This window comes from Eriocheir sinensis, chromosome 9, assembly GCF_024679095.1.
Source record: "Eriocheir sinensis breed Jianghai 21 chromosome 9, ASM2467909v1, whole genome shotgun sequence".
Taxonomy (NCBI): Eukaryota; Metazoa; Arthropoda; class Malacostraca; order Decapoda; family Varunidae; genus Eriocheir; species Eriocheir sinensis.
The window spans coordinates 11,949,745-11,976,011 of NC_066517.1; the positions used below are offsets into that span (position 1 = coordinate 11,949,745).

Sequence of the window (26,267 nt, forward strand, 5' to 3'; positions counted from 1 at the left end):
GGAGGGAAAAAGGGAGCGAGTGAGAGGGGAGATACGGGAGAAAAAGGAGGTAAGGGGAAATAGGAAAGCTACAGAAGCACAACTATTTTATACGGCGGAGAACGTAGTGGCTAGTAACCTTTTCATACCTCGGAAACAAAACCCACGTGAAGACTCTAGTAGCGTTCCATAAGTTGCCGTCTTTTGTATTTACAGTAAAGGAAGCAGCTCAAGGGCAAAAATAAATGGAAATAAAATGGCCCTGTAAGCACTGCTCCTATAAAAAGAAGTATAGAAGAATGGCCAAAAGAGAGGTCAGTATCTGTTGGTCTATTTCTCTTGATAGTTTGGGCGTAAGGTAGGCAACAAGCACAACTCTTGGATACGGAGGCGAAAGCAGAGGCTAGTATCCTTTTAACCTCTTAAGCAGAAGATACAATCACCCACGAGAAGGTTATTATAGCGGTTTCTTTCTTTACGCGATAGTTTAGGAGCATTAGGTTATACAGACGCATGGCTCATGGATACGGAGATGAACGCAGGGGCTAGGATCCTTTATACCTCTTAAACAGAAGATACAATCACCCACGAGGAGGTTATTATAGCGGTTTCTTTCTTTACGTGATAGTTTAGGAGCATTAGGTTATACAGACGCACGGCTCATGGATACGGAGATGAACGCAGGGGCTAGGATCCTTTATACCTCTTAAACAGAAGATACAATCACCCACGAGAAGGTTATTATAGCGGTTTCTTTCTTTACGCAATAGTTTAGGAGCATTAGGCTATACAGACGCACGGCTCATGGATACGGAGCTGGACGCAGGGGCTAGGATCCTTTATACCTCTTAAACCAGATAAAACACCCCTGGGAAGGATTTATGGCGTTATCTTTCTTTTCCGTGATAGTTGGATACGTACCCATGATTATTGGTTACGGAGATGAACGCCGGGGCTAGGATCTTTTTTACCTCTTAAACAGAAGATAAAACACCCCTCGGAAGGATTTATGGCGTTTTCTTTCTCTTCCGTGATAGTTGGATACGTAGACCCATGATTATTGGTTACGGAGATGAACGTTGGGGCTAGGATCCTTTTTATATCCTTCGGTTCCGTGTCCTTCCCTCCACGAGACGATCCCGGGACACTATAATACCGCGGGACCCATCAGGAGGGATCCCTCAATGCCGCGGGATCAATGCTACTCTCGCTAGGCCTTCCCTCGATTCTCCTTCTTTCATTCATTCCTGACCTTCCACTTCTTCCCCTTCACTTCACTTCTCTCTTCTTTCTAATTCCCAACGCCTTCTTCGCCTCAGTTCTCTTTCTCTCAGTCCTTCTTTCCCCCCATCATCCTTCCTCTTCAATACTCCAGACCATCTACTCTTTCCCTTAAATTTCACTCCTATCTTCCTCTTGACCTTCCACTTCTTCCCCTTCACTTCACTTCTCTCTTCTTTCTAATTCCCAACACCTTCTTCGCCTCAGTTCTCTTTCTCTCAGTCCTTCTTTCCCCCCATCATCCTTCCTCTTCAATACTCCTGACCATCTACTCTTTCCCTTTAATTTCACTCCTATCTTCCTCATGACCTTCCACTTCTTCCTCTCTGCTTCACTTGACTCTCATTCCCCTCCTGACCTCCACTAAGTCTTCCCTCAATCTTCGCATTCTTCCTCTTCACTAAACTCCCGACCTTCCACTCTTCCCCTTCACTTCACTTCTATCTTCCTCCTGATTTCCAACTTCTTTCTCTCTTCGCTTCACCTCACTTCCATGCCCCTCCTGACCCTCCTTCCCCCTTCACTTCACATCTGACCTTCCATTTCCTCTCTTTCACTTCACTCCTGTCTTCTTCCTGACTTCCCACTTCTTCTCTTCGCTTCACTTCACTTCCATGCCCTTCCTGACCCACTGCTACATGTTACTCCCTTCCTTTTACTCCCTTTCTTCAGCTGACATCCTATACTCCGTCCTTTTCCTTCCCTTCACTCCCTTCTCCATTCTCCCTTATACCCCCTTCGACCCTTCCACCTCTGTCCTCTTCTCTCCCTTTACTCCCTTTCCTATTCTCCCTTACCCCTTTTTTCAGCTTAATCCTCCTTTTCTCCTTTCCATTTACTCCCTTTCTCTTATACTCCTTCTTTCCCCCCCTCCACTCCCTTTCCCATTCTTCCTTAGCGCTCTCTTAAATCCATTTTCACAAGCTTGAGTCTCCTATATACCTTCCTTTCCCTCCTCCTCCACTCCCTTCCCCATTCTTTTTTAGCCCTCCCTTTAACCCATTTCCAAAAGCTTGAGTCTCCTATATTCCTTCCTTCCCTCCTCCTCCACTCCCTTTCCCATTCTTTTTTAGCCCTCCCTTTAACCCATTTCCAAAAGCTTGAGTCTCCTATATTCCTTCCTTCCCTCCTCCTCCACTCCCTTTCCCATTCTTTTTTAGCCCTCCCTTTAACCCATTTCCAAAAGCTTGAGTCTCCTATATTCCTTCCTTCCCCCTTCTCCAGTCCCTTTCCCATTCTTCTTTAGTGCACCGTTTAGTCTCTTTCTCTGGTCTGATCCTCCCCTATCTATCTGTACCCTTTGATCTCTCCCCTTTCTCCGCCGTCACCCTCGACCTATTATTGCTCTTTCCACCCTCCCTCTTTGCTTAGGCTCAGTTACTTTATTCCCTCTCATGATTTTTAACGCGCCTCCCTTTTTCTTTGCCTTTCCATTCTCTTGTTATAGTTTCCCTCTGTTCAGCTCGAGTCGCCGCCTTTCCCGTTTTCCTTACATTTAACCTCCTCGCTCTCTCTCTTCCTCTCTCTCACATACGCTTGCATACTCACCTTTCCCTCCTGTTCTCTTCCTCTTCCTCTTCCTCCTCATCTCTCTCCCCTCTTCTCTTCAAACATTTAAAGCGATTTCGATCTCTTCCTCTCACTACCCTTTCCTCTTCAATCCCTTACCCATTCATTCTCCCTTTCCCACACCTCTTCCTCCTCCTCCTCCTCCTCCTCTCACCCCTCTGAAACCGAAGCCCTGGGAGAGAGAGAGAAGCGTGGACACACACACACACACACACACACACACACACACACACACACACACACACACACACACACACACACACTCACCACACCTCACCATCCCTCACCACCACCGTTATCACCACCACGCGAGGGCAGGAAACAGGACAGGTGTTGGCAGGTGCTCATCACTGTCAAGCACCTGTTCACACCTGTCCCACCTGTTCTTTTCCTCTGCCCCCGCCCCCCTCGCCCCCTCACCTGTCCTCTATGCCTCGGAGAAGAATGTGCCGACTCGCTTTCTCGTTTTTCCTCGCCCCCAGAAGGTAGTCCCGAGAAGGTGAGAAGTGTGGAGTGGCCCAGGTAGTAATGAGTTTCTTAGTGAAGTGTTAGGTGAAGCGTGTTGGTTTAGGGAAGTGGCCGAAGGGAAGTTCAGGTGTTTGTGTGCGAGTGAGATGTTGAAGTGTGGAGTGGTTCAGCTAATGAGTTTCCTAGTGAAGTGCTTTGGTGAAGTGATGTTTTAGGGAAGTGACTGAGGGAAGTGTTGGTGTGAAATGTTGTAATGAAGCGTCCAAGTGAAGTGACTGAGTGAAGTCCTCAAGTGAAGTGATGCATTGTCTCAGTAAAGTAGATGAAGTGAACTGGTGAAGTGTCTCAATGAAATTATATATTCTTCGTCTTATAAGTTTTCGCCATAGTCTTCAGTCTGGAGTCAAGCCTATGTTAACTCAATGGTCTGTTACACGTTTCCATACTACATTTTCCCTTTAAATCATCGTCTTTTGGGGTCAGAACATAAGAACGTAAGGACATAAGGAGCTCCTGTAAACCCAGCCACACTTAACCTCAATATCCATGAATTCATCTAACCCCCTCTTGAATGTATCTATCGTATTGGCATTCACAACATAACTACCAAACCCATCTACTCACCTAACCACACTATCCATTAATTTACCTAACCTCTAAACCTGTTCCACTCACCTAACATCACAATTCATGAACTTATCAAACCTATTCTTTAATGTATCTATCGTATTGGCACTCACAACATAACTACCAAACCTATTCTACTCACCTAACCACACTATCCATGAATTTATCTAACCTCTAAACCTCTTCCACTCACCTAACATCACAATCCATGAACTTATCAAACCTCTTATTGAATGTATCTATCGTATTGGCACTCGGAACACAACTACGGAACCCCTTCCACTCATCCACCACTCTACTACAACACACGTTTTACATACCACAAATTCCCTTAAAAGCACTGTCTTATGGGGTCAGAATCCATCTAACAGGCACGCCCTCTGTAAATAGGCCGAGGTCTTAAGGAAACAGCGTCTAATTGAATATTGCCTCGCGGGAACAGTGGGTAAATAATGCCTCGGATACGCCTTGCCTTTGCCAACCTGTGTCGTGGGTAAAGTTATGAAGGTAAACTGCTGCACAGGTAAACAGGGGCAGCCGGGAATCGATGAGGCAGAAAGATTCGCGAGCGAGGAATATGTTGAAGTTTAAACCTGTGAAGCAATTAAACAGGCAAGGAAGGAAACTGTTGGTAAAAGGTAAAGGAAGAGGAGGAGGAGTGAAAGGAAAAGGGGGAGGAAGAGGTAGAGAAGGTGGTGGTGAAGAAAGGAGGAGGAGGAGGAGGAGGAGGAGGAGGAGAGGGAGAGCGAAGAGAAGGAGACGGAGGAGGAGGTGGATGTAGAGGTGAAAGTGAAGGAGAGCGAGGAGGAGAAGGAGGTGGAGAGGGAGACTGAGGAAGAGGAGCAGGAAGAAGAAGAAGAAGAAGAAGAAAAGAATAGAAAAGAAAAAGAAAAAAAAGAGTAGGATGAAGAAAAGGAAGAAGAAAAGTAGAACAACAGCAACAGCAACAAAAACAAAAATAAGAACAAGAACAAGAAGAAGAAACGAAGAAAGGTGGAAGAGGAAACGTGGAAACATGGAAAAACAGGCAACAGAAAGCATATTGGCTCATTTCGAGGTTCCCCGTTCTGGTGATTAAATCCTCTGGACAGTCACTGCGGGCCGGGCGGATGAAAGGTGCGTGAGCCGGGAACATGAGCAAGGAATAGTTTAAAAGTGAACTAACCTGTGAAGCAATTAAAACAGGTAAGGAAGGGAACTATTGGTGAAAGGGAAAGTAGTAGTAGGAGGAGGAGGAGGAAGAAAGGAAAGGAGAAGGAAAGAAGGAAAGGAAAGAAGAAGGAAAGAAGGAAAGCAAAGGGAAAAGAAGACATAGAAGGTGAAGAAGGAGGAGGAAGTGTAGAAGGAGGAGGAGGAGGAGGAGGATAAAGAAGTAAAAGAAAGTATAGGAGAGGAAAAAGACATAGGAGGAAGAGAGAAAAGGGAGGAGAAGGAAGAGGAAAGGGAGGAGAAAAATGAGGCATGAGAAAAAAGGAGTAAAATAATCAAAAGAAAAAGAAGATGAAAAAGGAAACATGAGAGGAAAAGAAGGAAAACAAAAAGAAGTAAAAGGAGAAGTAATAGGAAAAAGAAGAAAAATACAGAGAAGGAGGAGGAGGAGGAAGAGGAAAAAAGAAGAAAAATAAGCAAGAGGAAAAGATGAAATAGGAGCCAGAGGAGGAGGAGGAGGAAGAAGAAGGAGAAGGAAAAAACAAGTAAAAGAGGGAAGAAGCAAGCAGAAAAGGAGAAGGAGCAGAAGACAAAGGAGGAGGAGAAAAAAAGGAGCAAAAGAGGGAGAAGCAAGAGAAAAAGGAAAGGAAGAAGGAAGCAGGAGGAGGAGGAGAAGAAAAAAAAAGAAGCAAAAGAGGAAGAAGCAAGAGAAAAAGGAAAGGAAGAAGGAAACAGGAGGAGGAGGAGAAGGAAGAAAGCAGTGAAAAAAGAAGAAATAATCGGAAAATGAGAAGAGGGAAACATGGGAGAAAGAGGAGAAAGAAGAGGAAGAGAAAGAAGATGAGGAGGAAAAAATTAAGAACGGTAAAAATTAAGAAGAAATAATCGGAAAATGAGAAGGAAACATATGAGGAAGAGGAGAAAGAAGAGGAAGAGGGAAAAAAATAAGAACGGTAAGAAGAGACGGTTAATAAGTCCACTACTGAGGGTCAAAACACACGGATTAGACACACACTGAGCTACCTTGTGTGTGTGCGTATGTGTGTGTGTGCGACTCGCGTAGAATTAATCATGTGCGTAAATCACTGTCGGGCGAATGTCAAGGGTTGCACTGCTGTCTCTGATGCTCAACTCTTTCTTTCGTTGTTTTTTGTTACTTATTTCCACTTTCCACTTTCGTTTCATCCTTCAGGTCAAGCGAAGTGGCCAGGTTTTTTTTTTTTTTGGATGGGTTGGTATTTTTCTTCCTTTTTTTCTTTATTTTCTTTTTCTTTCCATTCCTCCACGAGTCACTTCGCAAAACGTCGATATATATTTACTTTCCTGCCTCTCTCTCTTTTTTCTCTCTCTCTCTTTTTTTTTCAGTCTTCACTCCGCCTCGTTTCACATTTTTCCCCTCCACTCTCTCGCGCGCGTGTATTTTTTTTATATATATTTCTTTGCTTCGTGTTCTTGTTCTTGTTCGGCACAGAAGCGGAGAGTGAGGCAGGAAGAGGGAGAAGAAAATTAAAAAAACGGCATGCGAGAATTGAAAACAAAATTAAAACATAAGAACGCCAGAGAAAAGGTCAAACACTCACTCTAATATTTGCAAGGTCACGTCGGCTCCTGCTTTCCCTCTTAACACTGAAACAAACAAATAAACAAACAAACAAAAAACTCCAAAAATGACACGCCGACGGAGAAGGTGAATCAAAGCGTTAGCTGGAACACTTGGACACACACACACACACACACACACACACACACACACACACACACACACACACACACACACACACACACACACACACACACACACACACACACACACGTAACCATCCCACCGTCATCTCAAAGTTCAATTAATCGCCTCTTCACTTAATTGTTATCAGGTGCAATTAATTCGAATCATCACACCTTGCTTGTCACTTTTCCCTCACGCACGCAAGAGGAGGAGGAAGGGAGAGAAGAGGAAGAGAGGAGGGAAAAAAAAAGCGTTACGGATTGGCGCACTTATAGAAACGTCTCCACCAAGTTGCCTCATACGGGGTAGAGGAAGAACGCGAGGTGATGTTTCCCCTTTGAGTGTTCGAGGCAAACTGAGGCCCTGGCTGTCCCCGAACCTCCTCTTCCCTCCCTGTTTCCCACCCTGGCTCTCTCTCTCTCTCCCTCCCCTTGTCCTTCCCTTCCTACCCCAGTGCCTCCATCCCCCCTCCTCTCCCTCCTTCCCTCCCTCCCGTTCTGTCGATATTCCTCCAGCTCCCACCATCAACCCCTCCTCCTCTACTCCTCTCTCTCCCATTCCTTCCTCCCTCATCTCTCCCTCGTCTCCCTCCTCCTCTTCCCCTCACACGCTCTTACTCTTCCTCCTCTATCTCCATTCCTCCTGCACATTCTTCCTCTCCTCTCTGCCTCTCTCCACCTCTCACCTCTATCCCTCTCCTGCGTTTAAATCCATCTCTCCCTCCGCCCTAACACTCGTATTTAACCCTGTTGCAAAGCTTTATTAATTTGTGCCCTTATCCTCGCGCGCCTTACCTCCCTCCCTCCTTCATTCATTCCTTCTTTTGTTCATGCTTTCATTCATTTATTCGTTCTCTCCTTCCCTTCCTTCTTAACTCGCTAGCTCTTTTTCGTCACTCCTTTATCTCCTTCCTTCCTTTCTTCTTTCCTTCTTTCCTTCTTTTCTTCCCTTCCTTCCTTCCTTCCTTTCCTCCCCTTTCTCCGTCACCACTTCTTCTCCGCCTCACCTTATCCCTTTCCCTCCCTTCCTTCCCTTCCTTCATCCTTCCGTTATCTCCCTCCTTCCTTCCTTCCTTCCCTTTCTCCCTCGCCACCTTTCCTCCTCCTCCACTCCTTATCTCTTTCCTTCCTTCCTTATTCCGTCATTCCTTCTTCTTATTGGCCTTCCTCCCTTCCTTCCTTCCTCTCTCTCCTCCCTCGCTCCGTCCTCTCCTCCTCCTCCTCCTCCTCCTCCTTCTTATCTCCTCCGCCCTCCCTTTCCGTCTTATTATTGGCCGAACATTTATTTCCAGCCCCGAGAGAGCGGGTGTGCATCATCTTTTGTGCTCGGAAAATTCACTGCTTGCTCCTTACACACGCGTTATTAATACGTAATACTGTTTGCGTCCGGGTGTGCGTGCGTGTATGTGGTGGTGGTGGGGGGGGGGGCGGTGTGTGGGTGAGTGAGTGGGTGTGGGTGTGGGAGTGAGAGGTGTTTTTTTTCTTTTTTTTACAGCAGAGGAGTCAGTTCAAGGGCATAAAAAAAAGGAAACAAATGTGAAAAAAAAGACCGCTACTCACTGCTCCTGTTTTGCTACTTTGGATTCTTATTACCTCTATTTTTTTTCATCCCTCCCTCGTGTGCCGTAAGTTTTCTTTATTTTTACCTCTATATTGTCTCCACGTAACTCATTCTAACCCGGGATTTACCACTCTAGCTTCGTAAGACCCCTATTCTTGTTCATCTCGCTCTGGTCGCGTATTACCTCTATTTTCGTTCATCTCGCCCTCGTGTGCCGAAGTTCTCTATATTTTTACCTCTATATAGACTCCACGTAACTCATTCTAACCCGAGATTCGCCACTCTAGATTCGTATGACCTCTCTTTTTCTTCATTTCGCTCTGGATTCGTATAACCTCTATTTTCGTTCATATTTCCCCCGTGTGCCGTAAATTCTATGTATTTTTACCTGTATATTGCCTCCTCGTTACTCAGTCTAGCCTGGGAAACACGAGAGCCATTTCCAGCGGGGTTTCAGCGTGTTAAGGTACGGTAAAGTTTAAGGTGACCGTGTTTTTGGGCGTAGAAATTCAGTGTTACAAAATGTGCTCTTCCCTGTAACCTCGTTGTCCGCGTGTTTTTTACCTTCTTTTAGCACCGTGAACGTGAAAAAAAACACTCATGCAAACCAGATTAGTCGCCTATTCGGACACTGGAAATATTTGATGTGAGAGGGCGGAATCATCTACTAAAAATATCAACCTTAGATTTGTCGTATCCAACCTACTTTGTTTCTCGTATTTTTTTTTTTCAGTCTTCTACTCCTTTTCTTGTTTATAAAGTTTGATCTCACACACCAACGCTCATTCTAGTATTTGGTCTCGTTTCTCAGTTCTTTGTCTCGTATTTTTTCAGTCTTCAACGTCTTTTCGTGTCTATCTAGTTTCACCCCTTATGCACCAACGAACAGGTCTTCAACGCCTGATCGTGTCTATCTAGTTTCACCTCTTATGCACCAACGCCCAGTCTAGTATTTTTCAGTCCTCAATGCCTCTTCTGGTTTCCCTAGTTTGATCTCTTACATACACTCTCTCAGTTTAGTATTTTTCAGTCTTCAACGCCTGTTCGTGACTATCTAGTTTCACCCCTTACGCACCAACGCCCAGTCACTTATTTTTCAGTCCTCAATGTCTTTTCTGGTTTCCCTAGTTTGATATCTTACATACACTCTCTCAGTCTAGTATTTTTCAGTCTTCAGGGCCTGTTCGTGTCTATCTAGTTTCACCTCCTTTGCACCAACGCCCAGTCAATTATTTTTCAGTCCTCAGTGTCTTTTCTGGTTTCCCTAGTTTGATCTCTTATATACACTCTCAGTCTAGTATACGGCCCTGTGGTTTTGTTCTGTCTCAACGCTGGTGGTGGTCAACGCATCCAACTATCATGTTTTTTTTTTTTTAGTTTTCAGTCTTCAACGGCTTTTCTTGTCTATGTAATTACACCTCTTTTGCACCACCGCTCAGTCTAGTATTTGGTCATGGGTCCCAGTTTTGTCGCGGTGCTGGTGGTAGTCGGCGCACCTAAACATGACTTTGGGGTCAGTTCGACAGTCCAACAGAGTCATTGTAAGCGCCCAAATCAAACTATAATCTCCACAATGATCCGTTTTTTCTTCGCAATACCAGATACTAAAGAGACTTCCCGTGTGGTCTGCTAAAATTTAATCCTGTTTATATCAATCGCAAACACCATACAAGGAATTTTCGTAGTATTTTGTGTTTGGTTGCGGAGCTTACGAACTTGCTGTACTGGGGCGGTATTCTCAGACGCTTCCGCCTCCCACATCAACTATTTCCAAAGGCCGAAAAGGAGATTAATCGGGTTTTCATGCGGGTTTTTTTACATCCATGGTACAGAAGAAGGGTCACACTACCACCAGGGTCGTTAAACTACCCCTGGAAATGCCCAAAACGCCTATGAAAGCCTTGTCAAATATGTGGACTTGGGCCCCGAAAGGTTTGAAAATAGGGCCCCTGGACTGTAAAACTGGCCCTTTGTGAACAGAGCCGAGCGGCGCCGCATCGCTCAGTCCCCGCCGCCGCCCGCGTCCCGATGCCCGCCGCGCTACATTCGTCATCTTTTCCTATCCTCATCAGCGTCTTCTTAGCCTCGAAATAATGACCATAATTACTCCCGGGTCTTCTTCTTCTTCTTTCCTCTCCCCCTCCTGCTTTCCCCTCTCATCCTCCTCGTCGTCTCCCTCCTCCTCCTCCTCCTGCTGTTGCTCTCCGTCCTCCTCCTCCTTCTTCTGCTTCTTAGCCCTGACATCATCATCATCATCGTCATCGTCCGTCATCATTATAATCATCGGAGTTTTCTTTCCTCACGTCCTCACTTAATCCGATGTTTTTTTTCTTTTTTTTTTGGCGGATTTTTTTTTTTTTTGCCCTCCCTTGATGACGACGACTCCGCGTAGGCTGCCATCACCATTATCATCACCATTACCATTATCTTCATCATCATCATCATCACTATTATCATCACCATCATTATCGTCATCATCATCATCATCACTATTATCATCACCATCATTATCGTCATCATCATCATCATCATCATCATCACCGCAACCGTTCTTCTTACCATCCTCATCTCAGTCATTATAATTGTTGTTGTTACTATCATCATATTTTCCATCGTCTTCATCATCATTTCCATCATTAGTTCTGTCATCTCTATCTTCATAACCACCATCACCACCATTGCCTCCATCACTGTTAACATTACACGCAACACAACACATATTACTATTATAATTATTTTCACTAGCTTCAACCACCGTTACTGCCATCCTCACCATCACTATCTTCTCAACCACCATCACCATCACTGCCTTCACTATTAATTTGTTACCAGTACACACAACACCGCACACAGAGACGAATCCAGTGTCTCCTTTTTCTTCTCTTTAACATTTCGAACGGCTGTAAAACTGATGGAGAGAAAAATCACTATCTCGACGTTCATCATCACTCTCCATTATTAAATCTACATCATTATAAACTGAATTTCACGGCAGCGTACTGTTTTTTTTCCCTTCCACCATCACAGACTCACTCGGAACTACACTTAAACAAACACACCTAGCTCATTAATGACTCGATAGTACCATCACCATCAATACCATCACCATCATCACTGCTCGACTTGTACCATACGCGTCAAACAGTCAGTCAGTTCGAAGTTAAGTCCGCCAACAACACCTTTTTAAAAACACCTTAATTGAGAGGCGGTAAGGGAAAGGGATGCAGGTAGAGAAATGCAGGTTGAGGCGAGGCGAAAAGAATACAGCTAAAAAAAGGTGTGGAGTGGGAAAGTTAAATGAAAGGGAAAGTGTGTGGACGTGAAATGGTGAAGACTGGAGTGATTTGAGGTAGAGTAAGGCGAGTTTCTGGTGTGTTGATTTGATGTTATGTTGATGTAGTGTGTAATAATTTAATGTGAAGCTCAATGGGAAAGCTAGATGAAAGTGAAATTGTGTTGACATGAAATGGTGGAGACTGAAGTGATTTGAGGTGTAGTAAGGTGAGTTCCAGGTGTGTTGAGGTGATGTTACGTTGATTTAATATGCAATTCGTAAAGGTATGCCAGTGGGAAAGGTAAATGAAAGGGAAAGTGTGTCGACGTGAAATAATGAAGTCTGAAGTGATTTGAGGTGTTGTAAGGTAAATTCCAGGTGTGTTAAGGTGATGTTATGCTGATTTAATGGGTAGTTATTTAATGTGTAGCTCAAAAAGATATGCCAATAGGAAAGTGCAATGAAAGGGAAAGTTTGTTAACGTGAATTTGTGTAGACTGGAGTGATTTAAGGTGCAGTAAGGTGAAGTCCAAGATGTGTTGAAGTGATATTATGTTGATTTAACGCATAGTGAAGTTAAGAGAGGTAAAATCAAGATATGGCAGAGCTAAATGAGGTGCCAACTAATAACAGAGTAGGTAAGGTATAGTAAGGTAAGATGGGATGAACTGTGTCAAGGTGAGGGAAGGCAAAATATTTACGGTTTGGTTTGATGAGGCTAATTAAGGTAGAGTCCGGTATAATAAGGTCAGGTGAGTTGAAGGAAGGTGAAGCGGTAATGAGGTGGGGCGTCAAGGTGAGGGAAAGTGATGCGGTTTGAGAAAGTGAGGTAAAGACGAGTTACATGAGGCAAGCAGAGGAGTTTTTGAAGGTAAAGTCAGGTTCGGTTAGGTTAGCTTTAAAAAGACGTAATAATGTTTAATGAGATAAGGTTAGCTGAGGCAGTGTGGCGTTTGCGTTTGAAGGTTAATTAGGGTGAGAAGGATCAGGTAATATAGTGAAATGAGGTAAAGATGAATAAGATGAGGTAGGTGTGTTTGAAGGAATGTAGAGGAAGAGCAGGTGTCTGGGGAAGGGAGATGAGGTAAGATGAGGTGAGGCAATGTCAGCTGTGTATATTTCAAGATTATGCGAGGTAAGGAGGAGCAGGTGTGAAAGGTAAGATGAGGCAATGTGAGGTGTGTGTCTCAATGTTATGTCAGGGAAAGTGGACCAGGTGTTGGGGGAGGAAGATGAGGTAAAATGAGTAAGGTGAGGCAATGTTTTGAGAGGACGTAGCGATACAAAATGAGATAAAGAAGATAAGATAAGATGAAACAGGTGTGAGGTGTATATTTCAAGGGTCTGTCAAGTGAGGAGGAGCGGTGTCTTGCAAGGGGGTGAAGGAGAGGCAGGCAATGCGTCTCCCAAACAAGTCCATAGCGTCAAATGAAGACAGTTTGGCGGTAATGGTTTCTGCCTCAAGTTGTGACGAAGTTCCCCCTCGCCCCTTTAGTCACCGTTTCCGTACTTAAGTTAGGCGAGTATTTCGTGTAATTTCCTGTCGCCGAGAGAGAAGTTATTTCCCTTTTGTCTCTCACCACCCAGGAGCGCGCGCACACTCACACACACAGACACGCACACCCACACGCACACCCACACACACACACACACACACACACAATACACACACACACACACACAGCTGTCCATTCACATATTTAATTTTGTAGCTAGTTTGTCTGTTTTTTTTTCTCTTTTCTTTCCCTTTGTCTTTCTTGCTTACTTTTTTTTTTTGGTCCCTTCGGTAATCTGTATCCTTTTTCTCTCTGTCTCTGTCTCTGTTTCTATCTCTGTCTCTTTTCCTCTTTCTCTTTTTTTCTCTCATTCTTTCCTTTCCCCTTTCTCTTATTCATACCCTCTTTCTCTCTGTTTCTGTCTCTTTTAGTCTCTGTCTCTTTTCCTCTTTCTCTTTTTTTCTCTCATTCTTTCCTTTCCCTTTCTTTTCTTCATATTTTCGCATTCTTGTCTCTCCGTCTGCTTTTCCTTTCTCTCTATTTCTCTGTTTTCTTCTCCGTCTCTTTCCTTCCTTCTCTCCTATTTTACATTTGCTCTTTACCTCCTATTTGTCTTTCTTTTCCTTTCCTTTCCTTTTGTTCCATTCACGGTTCTTTTCCTCCCTTTCTTCTCATTCCTTTTCACGCATCAGTTTCGCTCTCCCTTCCTCCCCTCTTTCTGCTTCTTCTTCCCTTGCTCTTTCTCTTTCCTCCTTCCTTCCTTTCTTCCCTCCCCTTCCTCCAATCTTTCTCCTTCCTCCTTCCTTCATTTCTTCCTTCCTACCCCTCCCTCCTTTCTCCCGTCTTTCTGCTTCTTCCTTTGCTCTTTCTCTTTCCTCCTTCCTTCCCTTCTCCGCCTCCTTCCCCTCCCCCTCCCCCCTTCTGGCCGTGTCGTGAGTGAAGAGCCTGACTCAGAAACCCAAGTTCAAGACCCATTAATTATATCCTTGCCCCCCTCCCCCCCTTTCCCCTCTTTTCCCTCGTTTCCCCTCACCCCCCTTCCCTCCCCCTCCCCTCCCTTCCCTTGCCTTGCCTCCTCCTTAACCCTTCTTCTCTTGCTGCTGTCTTATCCCCTCCCCCTCTCTGTCTCTTTCCCCCTTTCCCCTCGTTTCCCCTCACTTTCCCTCCCTCCCCCTCCCTTCCTTCCCTTCCCTCCTTAATAATCCTTCTCTTCTTGCTGTCTTATCCCCCCTTACTCTGTCTGTTTCCTCCTCTCCCCTTCTCCTTCTCCTCCCCTCTTTCCCCTCTTTCCCTCCCTTCCCTCCTTTCTCTCACCTCCTCCTTAACCCTTCTTTTCTTGCTCTTCTCTTACTCCTCCTCCTCTCTCTCTGTTCCCTTCTTTCCACTCCGCCTCTTCCTCCCCTGTTTCTCCCTCGTTTCCCCTCCCTTCCCCTCCCTTCCTTCCCTTGCCTTCTTAACCCTTCTTCTCTTACTGCTGTCTTATTCCCCCTCTCTCTTTATCTCTTTCCTCCTACCCCCTCTCTCCCCTCCTCATTCTCCTCCCTTAATTTACCCTCGTTTCCCCTCCCTTCCCTCGCCTCCTTAACCCTTCTCTTGCTTCTCTTTTACCTCCCTTCTCCTTTTCCCTCTATCTCTTTTCTCCTCCCCTCTTTCCCCCCTCTTCGCCTCCCCTCAACCCAACCCCCCTTATCATGCGTTCCTCCTCCCCTTTGCCTCCTCTTTCCTCCTATTGTTTCCTTTCGCCCACGCTTTCTTCCCTTTTCTTCATTCCCCTTATTTATCTCATTACACGCTTCCCTTCCTACCCTTCCCTCCCTTTCCCTCCCTGTCTCCTTCCTCCCCTCATTTCTCCTCGTCTTATCCCTTTCATACCGTCTATTTACGCTTGCCTTCCCCTCTCCCCTCTCCTCCCCTTACTCTCCCTTCTCTCCCCTTTTCCTCCCCTTTCTCTCCCTTGCCTTCCCCTCCCCTCCACTCTCTCTCTCTCTCCCTACTCTTCCCCTCTCCTCCCCTCTTTTTCTCTCGCTTTCCTTCCCTCCTGTCTAAGATGTCACCCTTCATTTCCCTTTTTCATGGAGTGGAAGAGGGAGAGGAGGAGGAAGGGGAGTGGAAGGGCAATGGAGGGATAGGATAGAATGGTCAAGGAAGAATGGACGTGAGAAGGAAATGAGCAAGATAGGAAGGGAAAAGAGGGAATGGAGAAAATAAAAGAGGAAAGGAAGAGAGGAAAGTAAGTTAAAACCGGAAGGAGAAGAAGGAAGAGAAAAGGAAAGCGAAGGAAATATAAAAAAAAGTAGAGGAGAATGATACGGAGGAATAGTAGGAAGAAAAATAAAAGGAAGAGGAAGAGAAGAAAAGGAAGGAAGGAAGAGAAAGTAGTACTGATACGGGAGAGAGGAGAAAAGAGGAAAAGGGAATGTGGAGAAGTAGAGAGAAGGAAAGAGGTAAACACACACACAAAGGATAAGTTGGAGGAGGAGAAAAAGGAGAAAGGCAAAGATACTAGATATTATGGAGAAAGAAGGGAGGAGGAGGAGGAGGAGGAGGAGCAAAAGAAGTCAAGAAGAGGAGAAGGAGGAGGAAGAGGAGGAAGAGGAGGAGGAGGAGGAAGAGGAAGAGAACGAGGGGAAAGGATTGTTCTGCTACCAATATCTCTCGCTGGCGGTTCTAATTTTTGCATATTCCAGGATATTCTTAATGATATTCACACATTCTCATGCACACACACGCGCGTTCATTCAGGCGTTCATTGTGTGCGTCTGAGTGTGTGTGTGTGTGTGTGTGTGTGTGTGTGTGTGTGTGTGTGTGTGTGTGTGTGTGTGTAAGGCAGGGGGGATTATAATAGCAGATTTCGAATGCACACACACACACACACACACACACACACACACACACACACACACACACACACACACACACACACACACACACACACACACACACACACACACACACACACACACACACACACACACACACACACACACACACACACACACACACACACACACACACACACACACACACACACACACACACACACACACACACACTCGGTTTCTTGTATGTATATAAAGTTGTGTTCCCACGTTTCCATTTTTATCCCTCCTCCCCTCATCCCCTCTTTATTCCTCCCATCTTTTTCCCCTCTTCCCTCGCACCATTTCTCTTATTCCTCTTCCTCCTTTCTCTTCCCTATTTCCTCTTATATATCATACAAATCCCCTCTTTCACCTTTATCGGACCTCTGTTTCTTTCCCTCAACCGCTCCCCTACTCCCCTTTTCCCTCTGTTTCCCTTCCTCCCATCCCCTTCCCTCCCCGCCTCTCTCCTCTCCCCTCAGAATTGCCTTCCAATCGCTCCCCTCTCCCAACCGATTCCTTGCCTGCATTTTCTTTAACTCTTTCTCACACTGTTTTTTTCTTTGTCCCTAACTTGTGCTCTTTCCCCTCTGCCTCACCTGCCTCTCTCTCTCCCTCTCTCTCTCTCTTATTTTCCTTCCCCTTGCCTTCCTTTCTCCTTGTCAACCCGTGAAGTGACCTCGAGGGGACGCGTTTCATGACCTTATTTGACGGAGTGGCACCTGTTCTCTTTTGCCCTCACCTTGTCTCCCTTTCTCCTTTCTCTTTCTCTCTTGCTTTTCCTTGACCTTGCTTCCTTTCCCCTTGTCAACCCGTGAAGTGGCCTCGAGGGGGCGCGTTTCATGACCTTATTTGAGGGAGTGGCACCTGTTCTCGTTTCTCCTCACCTTGTTTCCCTCTTTCCTTTCTCTGTCTCTTTTACCTTTCTTTCCCTTTCCACTCCCCTTGTCAACCCGTGAAGTAACCTCGAGGGGAAGCGTTTCATTACCTGATTTGAGGGTGTGACACGTCTCCCCTCACCTTACCTTACCTGCTTTCCCCTTTCCCCTTTTCCCCTCACTTCGAGTAGTCTACCAGTACAGTTCGGTCAGGTTGGAGTATTCCCTCGCCTCCTCCCCTCTCTCTTAAACCACTAACCTCTCACATTTAACCACTCTCACGCTCTTCCCCTTAAATCCCCCTTTTTTTCTCACTCTCCTCCCTTGCGTTCTGTGCTATTGGTGTTTTTTCTTCCTTTTTCTTCCTATCTCTCTCTTCGCCGACATCTACCTGTCTGGATCTGTCTCTCACTTTCGCTTTCTCTCTCTTACACTTTCTCTTTCTGTCCCCGTTGTCACTCGTCTCAGTTCTGGACTTTCACCTCACGTTTTTATTCCCCTCTCTCGGTTTCTGTTTTTTTTTCTTTTCTTGAGTCGAAGTTACGTGTTGTTATTTCCTCTTTCTTCTCCGTGTCTTTATTTTCCCTCTTTGTATTATCTTCCCCTCTTTCCTCCCTCTTTCTTCCTCCTGCTTACTTTCCCCTCTTTTCCCCTCACGCACGTTTTCCTCCCCTTTATCCTTAAACGCATCTTCCCATTACGGTCTTCCTTCCTCCTCCTCTTCCGCTTCTTCCTCCTCCTCCTCCTCCTGTTCTCTCCAAGGCGATGCGGTTTCGATATCCTCTCTCCTTCTTACCTTTATTACTTTAGAAAATATCCTCTTTCTCCTCTTCCTTTTCTTCCTCCTCTTCCTCATTTTCGTTCATGCTCATCTGCTTCCCTTCCTTCCTCTTCCTCCTCTATTTTTATATTTTCGCCTTGCATCGTCTTCGCTTCCTGCTCCGGTATCATCTCTTTTTTTTTTTTCTCTCTCCTCTTCCTCCTCCTCTTCTTCCTCTTCCTCCTATCACGTAAAAGCTAGCAGATCACCTTGTACTACCTCCTTCTCTTCCTCCCCCTCCTCCTCCTCCTCCACGTCCTTTACCACCACTTCCTCATTTTTCTTCTCCCTTCTTCTTCTTCTTTTACTTTTACTTTTTCTTGTTCTACTTCTTAATCGTTTTCTTTTCTCTCACCTTTTCCTCAGCCATCACTTCCACACCTCCTCTTCCTCCACCTCCTCCTCCTCCTCCTCCTCCTCCTCCTCCATTTAGAACAGCCACTTGTACCCAAAGCAACACCTTGTAATTTAATAAAAAGAAACAGGAAAACACAAACAAGGGAAGCCAAAGTACCTTGTTTCTTTTTATTTACTGATGTTATACCTAGGTGAGAGGGAGAGGGAGAGGGAGAGAGAGAAGGAGAAGGAGAGGGAGAGGGAGAGAGAGAAGGAGAAGGAGAGGGAAAGGTACTAGAAAAATAGTAAATCGTGTACCTTGCTTCCTTATTTTCTCATTTTACCATCAAGAAACGAGACTGATAGATTGATAGATAGATAGACATATAGATAAAGAGATAGATAGATAGACAGACAGACAGACAGGTTTTCCCACATTACCATCGAGACGAGGTAGATAGATCGATAGATTTTTAGATAGATAAAAGGCAGAAAATGAGAAAGGGGAATGAGAGAGAGAAGAGGGGAATTTACATACAACAAAATCCTCCTGTATATTTTTTTTTCTTTCATTTCCATAATCATCACCGCAGGAAGGAGGGAAAGGGAAAAAAATGAAGAAATGAAAGAGGTAGAAAAGGAGAACATCAATCTTGAAACGCATCTGTTCAACGAGAAAAACAATATATCAAGAAAAAGTCAGTTCGATGTCAACGTCAGCAAAAAAGTAAAACAAATAAAATAAAGATGAGAGAGAGAGAGAGAGAGAGAGAGAGAGAGAGAGAGAGAGAGAGAGAGAGAGAGAGAGAGAGAGTAAAAAGGTCTAAAAGTGAAAAACATGTAATAAGTTAGAATTAGTAATGAGAAGAAAATAAAAAGGAAAAATGTAAACTAGAAAATTGTTACGAGGTTAAAAGACGCCGAAATAAATAAATAAATAAAAAGCAAAAATTAGTAAAGATTAAATTAAAATCCTTAAGAAAATAATAAAATATAAAAACAAGAAAAAAATTTGAGTAAAAATCAGGAAAATATCACAAAAAACAAGAAAAAAATCCGTAAAAAAAACCCTGAAAATAAAGAGAAACAATAATAACAATAAGACACACTTCAAATTACATAACTCAATCAGAGACGAAAAAAAATAAAAAAGAAACGAGAAGGAGAATAAAAAGCATCATTAAACACATGCCATGCCTCTCCTACCCCCGCTCACGCCCTCTCTCCCTCCCCCCAAAAAATACGCCTAAAAACATACGCACCTTTTGAGTCAGCCTTGATTGCGTCCCTCAGCGGCAATCAGAAGCTGAGGAGAGTTTCTGATCTTCTTTCATCAGGAGGAGGAGGAGGAGGAGGAGGAAGAGAAGGAGGAGGAGGAAGAGGAAGGAGCCGGGAAATGAGGAAACAGATGGAGAAGATGTACGAGTAGGAGGAAAGATGAAAAAGGGAAAAAAATACGATGATAATGAAAAAAAAAAATGTTAGTAGTGGTGGTGGCTGTCATAGTAGTAGAAAAAGTAGTAGTCTAGTAGAAGCAGTAGTAGTAGTAGTTGTTGTAATAGTAGTAGCTGTAATAGTAGTAGTAGGAGGAGGACGAGAAAAAAAAGAAAAAAAACGAAGAAAGAATACATTAAGAGGAAGACGAATAAGAAAAAAAAATGGAGGAAGAGAAATCAAAGAGAAGGAAATACAGCGAGAAGCAAAGGAGAAAGAAACTAAGCAGGAAGGAAGGAAGAAAAGAAGAAAAAGAACAGGATGAGAAAGAAGATACGGAATAAAAAGAAAACGAGACCATGAAGAGAAAAAAGAAAAAGAGAACGAGAATGTAAATAGTAGGAAAGGAGAAAAAAGGAAAGACGGAAATTAGGAAAAAGAGGTAATAGAACATGATGATAAAGATGACAAAAGGGAAGAAAGCAGTCAAGGAGAAAGAATAAAGGATAAGAGAGAGGAAGAAAAAAAGGAAGAGAACATGAGAGAGAAAATGAGGAGTGAAAAGACAGCGGCCAAGAAGAAGAAAACAGAAGAAAACGAAAAACAAAATACAGAACATGAGAAAGAAAATGAAGGGTAAAAAAAACACCAAAAGAGAAGAAGAAAACAGAAGAAAACGAAAAACAAAATACAGAACATGAGAAAGAAAATGAAGAGTAAAAAAAACACCAAAAGAGAAGAAGAAAACAGAAGAAAACGAAAAACAAAATACAGAATATGAGAAAGAAAATGAAGAGTAAAAAAAACACCAAAAGAGAAGAAGAAAACAGAAGAAAACGAAAAACAAAATACAGAACATGAGAAAGAAAATGAAGAGTAAAAAAAACACCAAAAGAGAAGAAGAAAACAGAAGAAAACGGAAAACAATAAAGAACATGAGAAAGAAAGTGGAGAGAAAAAAACAAAACACCAACCAAGAAGAAGAAAATGGAAGAAAACGGAAAACAAAACAAAGAACATGAGAAAGAAAATGATGAGTAAAAAAAAAGACAGTGACTAAGAAGAAGACAATAGAAGAAAACGCTAAACAAAACAAACATGAAAGCGGAAAAAAGTGAAAAAAAGCACCATTAAACAACAACAACAACAACAACAACAACAACAACAAAAAGTAAACTACCCTCCAGCCTCGAGCGAAGAAGGTAACATTTTTTCCCCTCTTTTCCATCGGCCGGAGTATATTGCTTACCTGTTGCTCGCTCTAATTATAATGGTCCGTACCTTCCCCCGGCGTTTTTCCGCCTGTGTGACGACGTAATGGGCCGGAAGACTTTTTATGGGCCGCGTGGATGGGATGGATGGAGTAATTATACCTGCTTTCTTTTTTGTGGTAATGCATTCAGATTTTTGTTATTTCCGAATACGCAGAGGTTGTAGGAGACGGAGTTGGGCACAGGGGTAACGCGTAGGGTGTGTTGTTGTTGTTGCTGTTGATGTTGAGGAATAGTAATGAGAAATCGAACAGCAAAAAAGAGAAGGAAACGAAACTGCAAAAAAGATGGAAAGGAGATAGAAAGACAAAGAAAGGAGGAACGTATGAATAAAAAAATGAAGATGATGATGAATGAATGAATGAATATTTAAATAATTGAGAGCATGGCGCCGCAACAACGTGGTCATATGGCGCCGAATATTACTACTAATTTAAAGTTTGTGGAGGAGGCCAGCCTCCTCCACAAACTTCAGCACCTCATGTCCCCAGGATGAGGGAGAGGCGGAAGGTTCCATCATCTCCCCGGCAGCGAGGGAGGTATTGCTCTCGCAGGTCCCTCAGACTTGGACACTCGACCAGCAAGTGACGTACAGTCAAGGGGACCAAGCAGTCATCACAATAAGGCTGAGCGCCCCGGGACATAAGATAGCTGTGTGTCAAGTGTGTGTGACCCGTCCTAAGGCGGGTCAGTACCGTCTCATGGCGTCGCTCCCTCATACGAAGGAGCGGCCATGGGCGGACAACCCTGGCAGCAATCTCCCCCATCTTTGCAGTGGCTCTTATTTCCTCCCATCGAGCTTGCCATACAGACTGTGCAGCAGCTGTGATGGAAGGAAACAGGTCGCGATAAGGAACAGAGCAAGGGGGGACAGGACGACGAGCAGCGGCCTTGGCTATCTCGTCCGCCCTCTCGTTCCCTTCCACAGAGACGTGTGCAGGGACCCAGCATAAGGAAATCGTGTGACCACGTCTGCGGCACAGTAGCAGCCAGATAAATATTTGGAGCACCAAAGGATGGAAGGAAAACCGGTTCTCGACTGACGAGAGGGCAGCACGGGAGTCAGAAAAATCACATATCTCCCCACCTGGAGAGGATAGATAGTACGGAGAGCAAGGATAATGGCAGAAAGCTCTGCCGTAAAAATGGAACTAAAAGCAGGTAGGGTGCCACACCGGGTAAAATCAGTAAAGACGGCTCCATACCCGACGCCAGCGTCAGACTTGGAGCCGTCAGTAAAAACTGGTATGCTACCCTCATGCTCAAAAGAATGAGCTAAAAACATGGACTTTATGGCAGAGTCCGGCAATGATGCTTTAGGCACTGAGAGGGACCGACAACAGTGTACCTCCGAGAACTCCCAGGGTGGAACAGAGAGTAGCTCCGGCACAGCTATGGAAGGTTGAGGCAAGGACAATTCCTGAATGAGTGTCCTCACCCTAAACCCAAGAGGCTTAAGACATCGTTGGGAGGCAGAATAAAGGTTGTCGAGTGAGGTGTCTGACAGAATGGTGTGTGTGGGGCAACCAGGATTTGCGTGGGCCCTAAACCACAGCCTGCAGATAATGGACTGCCGATGTAGGTCCAGCGGTAACATGCCAGCATCCACAAGGAGGCTTGGAATGGGGCAGGTTCGAAAGGCTCCTGTCGCCAGCCTGACTCCAGCATGGTGGATGGAGTCCAGCGTTTTGAGTCGAGCTAGAGTGGCAGAAGAGTACACCTCGCAACCGTAGTCCAACTTAGACTGCACCAAAGATTGGTATAATCTAAGAAGGATAGTACGGTCTGCACCCAGGAGAGACTGGACAGTACCCGCAAGAGGGAGAGGCGCTTAGAACACGCAGCCTTTAAGTCTTTCAGGTGAGGGACCCATGTGAGACGACTGTCAAAAATAACTCCTAAAAAGCGTGTGTGCTCGACGACAGGAAGTCTGTTGCCATAAAGGTAGAGGTCAGGCTCACGGAAGGCGCCCCTCACCCGCGAAAAGTGCATGGTCAACGTTTTTGTGGGAGAGAAGTGAAACCCGTGTGAGTCAGCCCACCTTGTGACCCGATTGAGTGCCAGCTGGATGTGACGCTCAGCAACATCAAGACGGGGTGAAGCATAGGAGATGGAAAGGTCGTCCACGTATAGTGAACAGTGGATATCTGGTGGTAAGTTGTAAGCGATGCCATTGATGGCCAGGCCAAATAAGGTGACACTAAGGACACTGCCCTGTGGGACACCTTCTTCCTGCACAAAGATGCGCGAAAGAGCAGTGCCAACCCTGACTCTGAAGGTGCGATCTCTGAGAAAGGACTGGAGGAACAGAGGAAGGTGCCCTCTCAACCCTATAGAATGAAGGACATGGAGGATGCCATACCTCCATGTTGTGTCGTATGCCTTCTCGAGATCGAAAAACACGCTCACCACGTGACGCTTCTGCGCAAAAGCACGGCAGATGGTAGACTCCAGTTGCACAAGAGCATCAGTGGTGGAGCGAGCTCGACGAAAGCCATATTGTACTGGAGAAAGATGAGTGTGCTTTTCGAGGAACCAGACGAGACGGACATTAACCATCTTTTCAAATACCTTTATAAGGCAAGATGTCAGTGCGATAGGGCGGTAGTGTACCGGGTTAGCAGGATCCTTCCCTGGCTTAGGGATTGGAATAATTGTAGAAGCCTTCCATGATGGAGGAATGAAGCCATTCCTCCACATGGCATTGTAGATGTTAAGTAGAAAGGAGAGAGAGTCGTCTGGGAGGTGCCGTAGCATGGCATAAGGGATACCATCAGGTCCCGGGATGTGTCATTGCAGGTGGACAGAGCAGTGAGTACATCCAGCAGAGTGAACGGCACATTGTACGTTTCCACCCCAAACGACGAAAAGTCTAGCGCATGTCGCTCCTGGGAGGCAAGCTCACGCTGTACAGCTGGAGAACGCGAGGCACGTCTGGAGACGTGGGCAAAGGACTCGCCAATGGTGTTGGCTACAGCAACACCCTCCGCCACGACGGTGCCATTGATGTTGAGCACCGGTGGAGGAGTAGGAGTATACTTCCCCGATATCCTTCGCACACGCTTCCAGACTTTTGACATAGGTGTTTGGCATGTCAGGGAGCTTAGAAAGGAGCGAAAAGATGCACGGCGTGCCTCCTTCAAAGTTCTCCGTGCTCGAGCCCTGGCCTGTTTATAGGCCGCCCTGTAAAAGTCAGTTTTGTGACGTTTGTAGCGCCCAAAAGCCCGACGACGTTCCACAACGGCTTGCCTACATTCCTCAGACCACCAAGGTACTGGTCTGCGGTGGACAGTCCCAGAAGTCTGAGGAATGGAGTGTTCAGCGGACCATCGTATGAGGGCGGTGAAATAAGCGACTGCTTCGTCTATCCCACCGAAATCCTCAAGGCAGTGATCCACCTGAGCAAGAAGGCGGAATGTAGTCCAGTCTGCCCTATCCATTCGCCAGCGAGGGACACGGGCAGATGGCATTACCTCGGGGGTCTTCAGTACTATGGGGTAATGGTCACTCCCGCACAGGTCCTCAGTGACCCGCCAGGAGAAGTCGAGGTAGACGTCAGGGGAACAGACAGACAAGTCGAGCACGGAGAATGAGCCATTGGCCCCGTGGTAATGAGTCGCTTCACCACTGTTGAAAAGGCAGAGATCCAGATCGGCAAAAGCTGCAGCCAACATGACACCCCTGCTATTGGTGACAGTGTCACCCCAGAGATGGTGGCGTCCGTTAAAATCGCCCAGTAGTAGGAAAGGAGGAGGAAGAAGACGAAGAAGAGCCGTAAAATCCTCCCTAACAACAGGCGTGTTAGGAGGAAGATAAATAGAAGAGAAGGTATAAGTCTTCTGAAGGTGAAGTTGGCCAGCAATCATCTCCAAAGGAGAGTTAAGAGGAAGAACATTAAATGGGATAGAAGAAGATATAAAAATAGCAGATCCCCCATGACACCCCTGGGCAGGATCATGGGGGGAATAAAAAGCCTGGTAGCCCGCAGGAGGACGAGGAGTGGAAGAGCCCACCATCGTCTCCTGCAGGCATACCACTGAGGGCTGTAGACTCCTCAGAAGGAGTTGTAGCTCCTCCCAGTTGGCTCTGAGACCTCTGCAATTCCACTGGAGTATGGTGAAGATGACTCATTTTCGAGGGTGCTTCTGAAGACCTCTCGAGGGGGTCCTCCCAGCACCTGCGGCACTTGTGGTGGCAAGGGGGCAAGTCACGGGGACTTTCTGACGCGCCCACCGCAGGTAGGAGCGGGGGCTCGGGATGAGCCCCCAGTTCTCCCCACAATAGAGCCGATTGGTCTTTTTTCCACAGCAGCACGCTGCCGGGAGGGCGAGTGCACAGGCGCCGGCCGCCCACCACCCGCCACACCATCGCCACAGGGCACAGGCCGTTGGCCGACCTGAGTCTGTGGGCAAGTGGTGACGGCAGGAACCGCCACCACGTCAGCCGCCACGAGCTCACGAGAGAGCTCGGGAGGCTGGATTTTTGCAGGAGGACCCCTCTCAAGAGAGTCCTCACTGCGGGAGCGCTTCTGCTTGATATCAGAAGCCTCCATAGGAACCACTAGTTGGGCTGTTTGGACAGGCTGGACTGTTTGGACAGGTTCGACTGTTTGGACAGGCTGGACTGGCGGGGAAGGTGTCTGAGGGCGAGTGAGCGCAGGGGGTGTTGGCCTGCTCAAGATGTGACTAGCGATGGACGCGTAGGTCACACTTGGCCTGACTAGTCTTGTCAGTGCCTGCTTTTCGCCTCAGGAAAGATACTCTTTCCTGAGTACGAATAAGAAGCACCTCCTTCTCAAACTTATAGTGGTAACATTCCTGTGATGAAGCATGTTTTGCTCCACCGCAGTGGTAGCACTTGGCAGGACTAGGACAATCATCATAGTGACCTGTTCCGCCACAGTTCACAAACTGCTGGAAGGTCGTTTTGGAGGCGTCGACAGGAACGTGCCACATGGCCGAAGTTCTGGCAGTGAAAGCAACGACGAGGATTTGGAATGTACGCCTTGACTGGCAGAGCGTACCAGGCAGTATCCAGAGTATTTGGCAGGACAAGACTATTGAAAGTCAGAAGAAGAGACGGCGTTGGTGTCAAGACACCGTCGACCTTCTTCTGAAAGCGGTGGACTGCTATAACACCCTCTTCTCTAAACTCTTGTAGGAGTCTCTCCTCGCTGTAGCGGAGGAGGTCCCTGCAGAAAACTACCCCTTTCGACTGGTTAAGGGTAGTATGTGGTGCACAGGACACCTCTGCACCCGGCACACCGGTCAGGGCACCAAGACGAGAAGCTTCCTCCTGGGATTCAACCTCCACAAGGAGGCTGCCATCTCGCTGTGGTGTTACCTTAGGCTTGCGGCCACAAGCCTTGACAATAGCACGGTGAACCTCAAAAACGTCAAGATCCATGACAGACGTGCCGTTGACGGACTTGACAGTCATGTACTTATCATACGAGACTGACTCAAACATACCAGGCAGGACTTCTTTGGAAAGCGTTTGCGGGCCAGGCTGGTTTCTCGCTCCTGCTTGCGACCCTTT

At 45.9% G+C, this 26,267-nt stretch overlaps 1 protein-coding gene and 1 pseudogene across 1 annotated transcript in view; one reads left to right on the forward strand and one right to left on the reverse strand.

The window, feature by feature from the left end:
* The window catches only part of LOC126995930 (uncharacterized), a 272,074-nt gene that overhangs the window by 105,058 nt on the left and 140,749 nt on the right, over nt 1-26,267 (forward strand). The gene's annotated exons all lie outside the window — the stretch shown is intronic.
* Nucleotides 1-26,267, reverse strand: part of LOC126996281 (basic proline-rich protein-like) — a 93,501-nt pseudogene that overhangs the window by 48,453 nt on the left and 18,781 nt on the right.